The sequence below is a fragment of the Alexandromys fortis genome, unplaced genomic scaffold (assembly GCF_014885135.2).
Source record: "Alexandromys fortis isolate MF-2015 unplaced genomic scaffold, M_Fortis_MF-2015_v1.1 scaffold_48, whole genome shotgun sequence".
Lineage (NCBI taxonomy): Eukaryota > Metazoa > Chordata > Mammalia > Rodentia > Cricetidae > Alexandromys > Alexandromys fortis.
Window position 1 is genome coordinate 4,644,927 of NW_026067947.1, and position 7,286 is coordinate 4,652,212.

A 7,286-nucleotide genomic window follows, 5' to 3' on the forward strand; every position below is an offset into this window, starting at 1 on the left:
TGTATATATGTGTGTATGTGCACTTGAGTGCACGTGTGTGTGTGTATATGTGCCCATGATTCTGAAATCACTCTCCACCTAGATCTTGCAGACAGGCCCTCTCCTTGAAACAGGAGCTTATGTTTTCTGGGCCTGGCTGGCAGTCCACAATCCTCAGCAATCCTTTTGTCTCTGCCTCTTCAGAGCTGAAGCTACAGGCAGGCACAGGACTCCTGGATTTGTGAAGTGTGTTGGGATCTGAACTCTGGACCTCATGCTTATATGACAAGCAGTGTTAACACACCGAGTGATTTCTCTAGCTCTAATATTAAAATTTTTATTCTGTCATGCACAAATTTTGGTTGGGTTGGCAAGTTCAAACCCAGGGCCTTGCACCTCCTAAGCAAATACTCTATTGCTAAGCTACAACCCCAGGCTAAAGCAGAATGTATTTTGTCATGCTCTATCTTCCAAGATATTCTGACACACTGGCTTGAAAACCATTCTTTCTTCACAGCACGGATTAATGCTGAGCAAGACATTGTCTTGATCTTTTTTTTAATGTTTTGTTTCACCCATTTACTGCTGTCTGCCAATACCACCCTGCTTCAGTGATGGTAGCTGAAGAGTGTGTTACTAGTACCCAGCAGCAGAGTCCTCCTCTGGCATTATCACTTCAGATAGTCTAGTCCCCAAAACCGTCTAAGATGTTCAATTCAAGTTGTATATATGTTCTGGAAAATATGGGCAGAGTTTGTGCATTGTAATAGTAAAATCATGTCCTGAGTTTACCCACAGAACTTGGCAAAAACAACCCTCTGACAACCTGTTTGTGACTCACATGATAAGTCTCCCTTCCTCCTTTTTTTGCCATTGCCTTCTTGTTGAAGGGAGCTGCGGGCCACTTTCTGCCACCCAGCTCCCGGCCACCCAGCTCCCGGCCACCTGGCTAGCTTATGCCCCGAAATAACAACACACAAACTGTATTCATATAAACACTGCCTGGCTCATTATATTTAGCCTCTTCTGGCTAACTCTCATATCTTGCTTTAACCCATATTTAGTAATCTGTGTAGCACCAGTCTTACCGGGAAAGATTCAGCATGTCTGACCTGGTGGCTTGCTCTATCGCGTCTGCCCTGGCGAGGAGAGGCATGGTGTCTGCTTGCTTCCTCTTCCTCCCAACATTCTGTTCTGTTTACTCCACCCACCTATGCTCTAACCTATCAGGCTAAGCAGTTTATTAATTAACCAATGAAATCAACAGATTGATATATGACACTCCCACCTCACTTTCTAATCCCTTACCTGACCACCACATTCTAGTCAAATGAGCCTGCCAAACTTCTACATGGTCTGGTGAAAATGAGCTATGTATTAAAAAATAGTTTACCCTAATTATATCATTAAAACTTATAGGAGATATTGCTGTAATACAGATCATAAAAGTTCCCCCAAAGGCACATATATGAAAAAGCTTGATCCTAAGCCTATGGGGCTACCAACGGATACGGGGATTTTTAAATGGTGTAGACCTAGTGGGAGAAAATTTTGTCAGTGGGAGCATTCTCCCCAAATGACTGTAAGACCCTAGTCCCTTCCTCTTTGATTCTCAGCCACTATAAGATTCATACCACCAGGAGCTCCGAAACAAGAGAGTGACCATCTGAGAGCCCCAAACCCTTTGCACAGCTGCGGATACACATTCCCACAGAGTTACTGACTTAAAGCAGTGTGGATATGATGTAGGTGGGTCTTCTATCTATCTGTGCCTTTCATTGGTTAATTAATAAAGAAAACTACTTGGCCTGATAGGGCAGAATTTAAATAGGCGGAATAGACCGAACAGAATGCTGGGAGGAAGAAGGCAGTGAAGCAGACACTATAGCTCTCCTCTCCAAGATGGGCACAGGTTAAGAATCTTCCTGGTAAGCCACCACCTTGTGGTGCTACACAGATTATTAGAAATGGGTTAATCAAGGTGTAAGAATTAGCCAATAAGAGGCTAGAACTAATGGGCCAGGCAGTGTTTAAAAGAATACAGTTTCCATGTAATTATTTCAGGTGTAAAGCTAGCCGGGTGGCAGGACGTAGCCTGCTGCTCCTACAACATGGATATGTTCCCTTACACTGAGGTCAGAAGTCTGGACTAAAGCTGTGGCATTATCATGGCTGAATTCTTCTAGGGACTCTAGGAGAGTCTACCTGTCATTGCCCTTTCCTTCCCTCCCTCCCTCTATCCACCCTCTTCCTTCTTCCTCCCTTTCTCTTTTTCTTTCTTTCTTTTACTGTTTTTTGTTTGTTTGCTTGCTAGAGATAATGTCTTACCATGTATCCTTGGCTGTCCTGGAACTTGATATGTAGACCAAGCTGGGCTCAGACTCATAGAGGTCCACCTGCCTCTAAACGCTGGCATGAAAGTCATGCACCACCATGCCTAGCTTTCTTTTACTCTTACTTCTTGACTTGAATCATTCCAACCTCTTGCTTCAGCTATCTGTTCTCCATCTTCCTTTGACCTTTTGCCTCCATTAATAATCATATTGGTTACATTCTATTGGCATTCTAAATGAGCAAACTCTTTCTACCTGGCTCCAGCAACAGTTTTAATATCCACATTCCAGCAAGAGATATTTAGGAGAAATTGGGCTTTTTTCCATGATGCATCTCAAAAATCCTCCTAGTATCAGTCCGTTACTCAATCTTAGAACCTGCTTCACATGTTCGGGTAGTTCCTTTGTACAAGGAACTTGTCCACACGAAGGGATCCAAAGAATGAAGGATATTTCCTCTGCATATTTAAGATGCAGTTACTCCTCTGTCATTCATCTATATACCAGTAGTTCTCAGCCTGTGAGTAGAGCTGTGAAAGGGTCAAGCAACCCTTTCACAGGAGTCAAATATTAGATACCCTATATACCGAATATTTACATAGCAATTCCTAACAGTAGCATAATTACAGTTGTGAAGTAGCAACAAAATAATTTTATGGGAGGGGGGAAATCACCACAACATGAGGAACTGTATTAAAGGGTGGCGGTATCAGGAAGGTTGAGAACCACTGATCTACACTATGGCTGGTGAGAAATCTGATTTTCTCTGTATGGATTTAAAGTCTCTCCTACTCTCTCTTTGTGTGTGTGTGTGTGTGTGTGTGTGTGTGTGTACACATGTACTTGTATGCTTTTGTGTGTGGAGGCCAGATGTCAACCTAAAGTGTCATTTCTGAAGAGCCATCCACCTTGTTTTTTGGGACAAGCTCTCTGAGTAGAATTCAGGGCTTGTCGATTAGGCCAGGCTGATGGGCCAGCAAATCTCAAGGGTCCTACTCTCTTCACTGCCCCCCACATCCGCCAGTGCTGACTGGGATTGCATGTACATACCTGCATGCTTGGCTTTTTAAATGGTGTTGGGAATAGAACTCAGGCACTCATACGTGTAATAAGCACTTTCCTGATTGAACTATCTTCCCTGCCAAAGGTTTTTATTTTTATGCTCTGTATTTTTGTAGAAATATGTCTAGATACAGACTTCTTTTTATGTATCATAATTTTTATAACAATGATTTGTGGATTTTTTTCAGTTCCATAGAACACATAGTCATTTTCATACCTAGTTTTCCCTCTCTAAGTCCCCACTATTTCCTTCTGAAACACTAATTGGAGAGATAAATGGATGGATTATATATATATATATATATATATATATATATATGCATAACCATATGCATCAGTGACTAGCCTCGTTCCCACTAAGCTCAGTCATGCATATTGGAAGGAGTTTATGCACCATTGAGAGATACCAAATGCAATTTGAGCAAACAAAAGACACATCATTGTCTAGGGTAGCTCATCATAATGGAAATGTTAACTCTTCATAAATTAGTTTATGGAGTAGCCTCAATGGCAATGCATCATTTGGAAATTTACGAGGAAAACTTGTTTTAAGTTCTTGTGGAAAAATAGAAAGCTCTCAGCGTGGTCAGACTCACCATTTGGAGTGTGTAAACACACTCAGTGTAGACGCTAGAAAAATCGCTTTTCACTCATACACAGGAGACATGTAAACAGACTGGAAAAGAAAGCCTGGAAATATTCTAAACAACACCCAGGAGTAGTAGGACCTGACAGGTGATATCTCAAACTGATGTGGGAAAGGTAGGTTGGATGGTGTTTGTGCTGAACAGTTTGCTACCGCTGCAGTAAGACGCCTGAGGTAATCACCTTATAAATGGAAAAGGCTGGCAGGCAGGGAGGCTCAGGCCTACAATCCCAGTACTCAGAAAAGTGGGAGAAAAGACAGTTGTAAATGCAAAGCCAGCCTCGGTTACATACCAAGATGCTGTCCCAAAAGGCAAAGATAACTTTGAAATGTCTGTTAAGTTTCATTTCCAACTCAAATTGTTGGGTCAGCAGCAGGACATAAAACAAAAACAAAAATAAAAACAAAATAACTTCAGAATTTATGGTCCCAGGCTGTGCTCAGACATACAGCCTTACTCTGTGTGTGTGTGTGTGTGTGTGTGTGTGTGTGTGTGTGTGTGTGTTCTAAGGGTGCTTATATGTGCGCATGCCTGTGCAGGCCACAGGTCAACCTAGGGAATCAATCATTCCTCAGGAGTTATCCACTTTCTTTTTTGAGACAGGGTTTCTGTCAGCCCGGGACTCGAGTACATTAGACTGTTTGCAGAGTGAGTCCAGGCCTCTGCCTCTCTCTGCTTCGGGACTCGAGTACATTAGACTGGTGCAGAGTAAGTCCAGGCCTCTGCCTCTCTCTGCTTCGGGACTCGAGTACATTAGACTGTTTGCAGGGTGAGTCCAGGCCTCTGCCTCTCTCTGCTTCCCCAAGCCCAGGGTCACCCCTTGCCATGTCGCCATCACCCACCCTCCGTGCTTCCCGTCATGTCTGCCGTCTGCTTTGCGTTCTGTGAGTGTGAGCATCAGTATAACGACACGTAGCTCCTATGACCCAGTGGCACCATCTGGATTACTACTGGTGACGTGCGGCTGACTCCAGTTCCCCAAGAATCCCCAGCTGCCTGCTTAAACGCAGCTCTCTGTCCTTATGCTGTCCATATGGATTTACCTTTTCGACAGCGCGTCATACACGGCAAAACCTTTCCAGACCTCTTTCACACTTAGTATGGGTGTCAGGTTCCCCAAACAGGTTTTATTTGTGCATTAACCGTTGATTTACTCTTAGTTAGCAATATCACATTTGTCTTCACATCTCATTGCTTATTTATTAATCCGACCTACTGAAGAAGTTATTGGAGGAAGTATTTCTCCAGTTTGGGAGAAAAAATGGATAACATTTCTTTAAGTGTCCGTGTGTACATTTTTGTTTCTTACATGGGTAAATATTTGGGAGTGGTGTCTTAGTTACTATTCTATTCTTGCAAAGAGGCAGCATGACCAAGGCAACTTATAAACTGAGGCACTTAATTGGAGACTTGCTTACAGTTTCAGGGGATCAGTTCGTGATTCTCAAGGCGGGGTCGTGGCAGTGGGCAGGCAGGCATGGTGCTGGAGCAGTAGACTAGGTCTGGTGAGGGCTTTTGAAACCTCAGAGCAAACTCCAAGTGATGCAGCTCCTCCAACAAGGTCACACCTCTAATCCTTCCTAAACACTCCCTAAATGGGAACCTAACATTTAAATATGAGTCGATGCGGTTGGGGGGCGGGGTTCTTATTCAAACCACGATGGGTGTTGCTTTTAATTGTGTCATAAGCCTATGTTCATCTTCCTAAGAAATTGTCTAGCTGTCTTTCAAAAAGGCTGTTAAGAGTGTGTGTTGCTCCATGGCCTCAGCATCTGGTGGTGACGGTGTTATGGTCCCTAGACATTCGAACAGGAGCATGGCACTTTCTCATTTTAATGTGAAATTTCCTAACAACAACTGATACCAAATACCTTTTAAAAAACGATTTACTTATTATTTCTGCCTGTATGTATTTATGTCTCTGTGAGGGTGCCAGGTCCCCTGGAACTGGAGTTACAAACAATTGTAAGCTGCCATGTGGGTGCTGGGAATTGAACCTGAGTCCTCTGCAAGAGCAGTTAGTGCTCTTAACCTCTGAGCCATATCTCCAGCCCCACCAAATATCTTTTTTAACATGTTCGTTTGACATCTGTCTGTGTTCATCGTTGAGACATCTGTTCAGATCTTTGGCTTATGTATTTGAAAGGCTGGTCTTCTGTTTATTGTTGAGTGCTAAGTGTTCTTTGTATAAGATGAGTCCTTTGCAAACAATTCCTCAGTCTGTGTCTCATTCCTTTCATGTTGTTTCACAGATCAGTTTTTCCTTTAAGGAAGTCCAGTTAATCTGTGAATGTTTACCCTGGATCAGTCTTTAGTGTTGTATCTTTTCAAAGAAAGAAAGAAAAACTCATCATAATATTCAAGGCCACTTAGACTTCCTTGGATGAGGTATCCTCTAGAAGTTTTATAGTATTAAGTTTTACTTACACTTTAGTCTATGATCTGCTTTTAGGTGTGTGTGTATGTGTGTGTAAGATACATACTAGATTTGTTTTTGTGTGTGGGAATCCAACTGTTCTATCACATTTGTTAAAAAGGAATCTTTACTCAATCAAATTGCCTGGTATTTATGTGGATCAATGTCTAGGTGCTATATTTTGTTGTATTGATTTGTTTGTGTTTTCACTAATACCATGCTCTATCAATTACTGAGCTTTATAGTAAATATTAATATTATAACTGTCTTCAACCTTAATACTGAGCTGGTTATTTGAAGACTTTGGATCTCTATTCAAACTTAAGGACATTTTGTTCATATCCACCAAACAAATATCCTGATATTTTTGCAGGACTAGAGAGATGGCTCAGTGATTAAGAACACTGGCTACTCTTCTAAAGGACCTAGGTTCAGTTCTCAGCACCCTCCTGGTAACTCACACATGTCTGTAATTCCAGTTCTAAAAGATCTGACATCCTCACACAGACATTATGCAGGCAGAACATTAATTAATGTGTATACAATAAAAACAAGCAAACAAATAAAAATCCTGATACTTGAATGCCAGTTGAGTGAACCTATGGATCAACTGGGAAGGCCTGACATATTGAAAATATTGACTCTTTCTAGCTATGAAGCTGAACTAACTCTCCATTGATTTAGTTGAGATGTTACAAAAATTGTATTGCGCGTGTGTGTTAATGTGTATGTATGTGTGTGTGTGTGTCTGTTGCATGTGTGGAGATGCTCACAGAGCCCAAAAGAAAATGTCATGTCTCCTAGAAGTGGAGGTAAGGGTGGTTATGAGCTGCCCAATGTGGGTGCTAG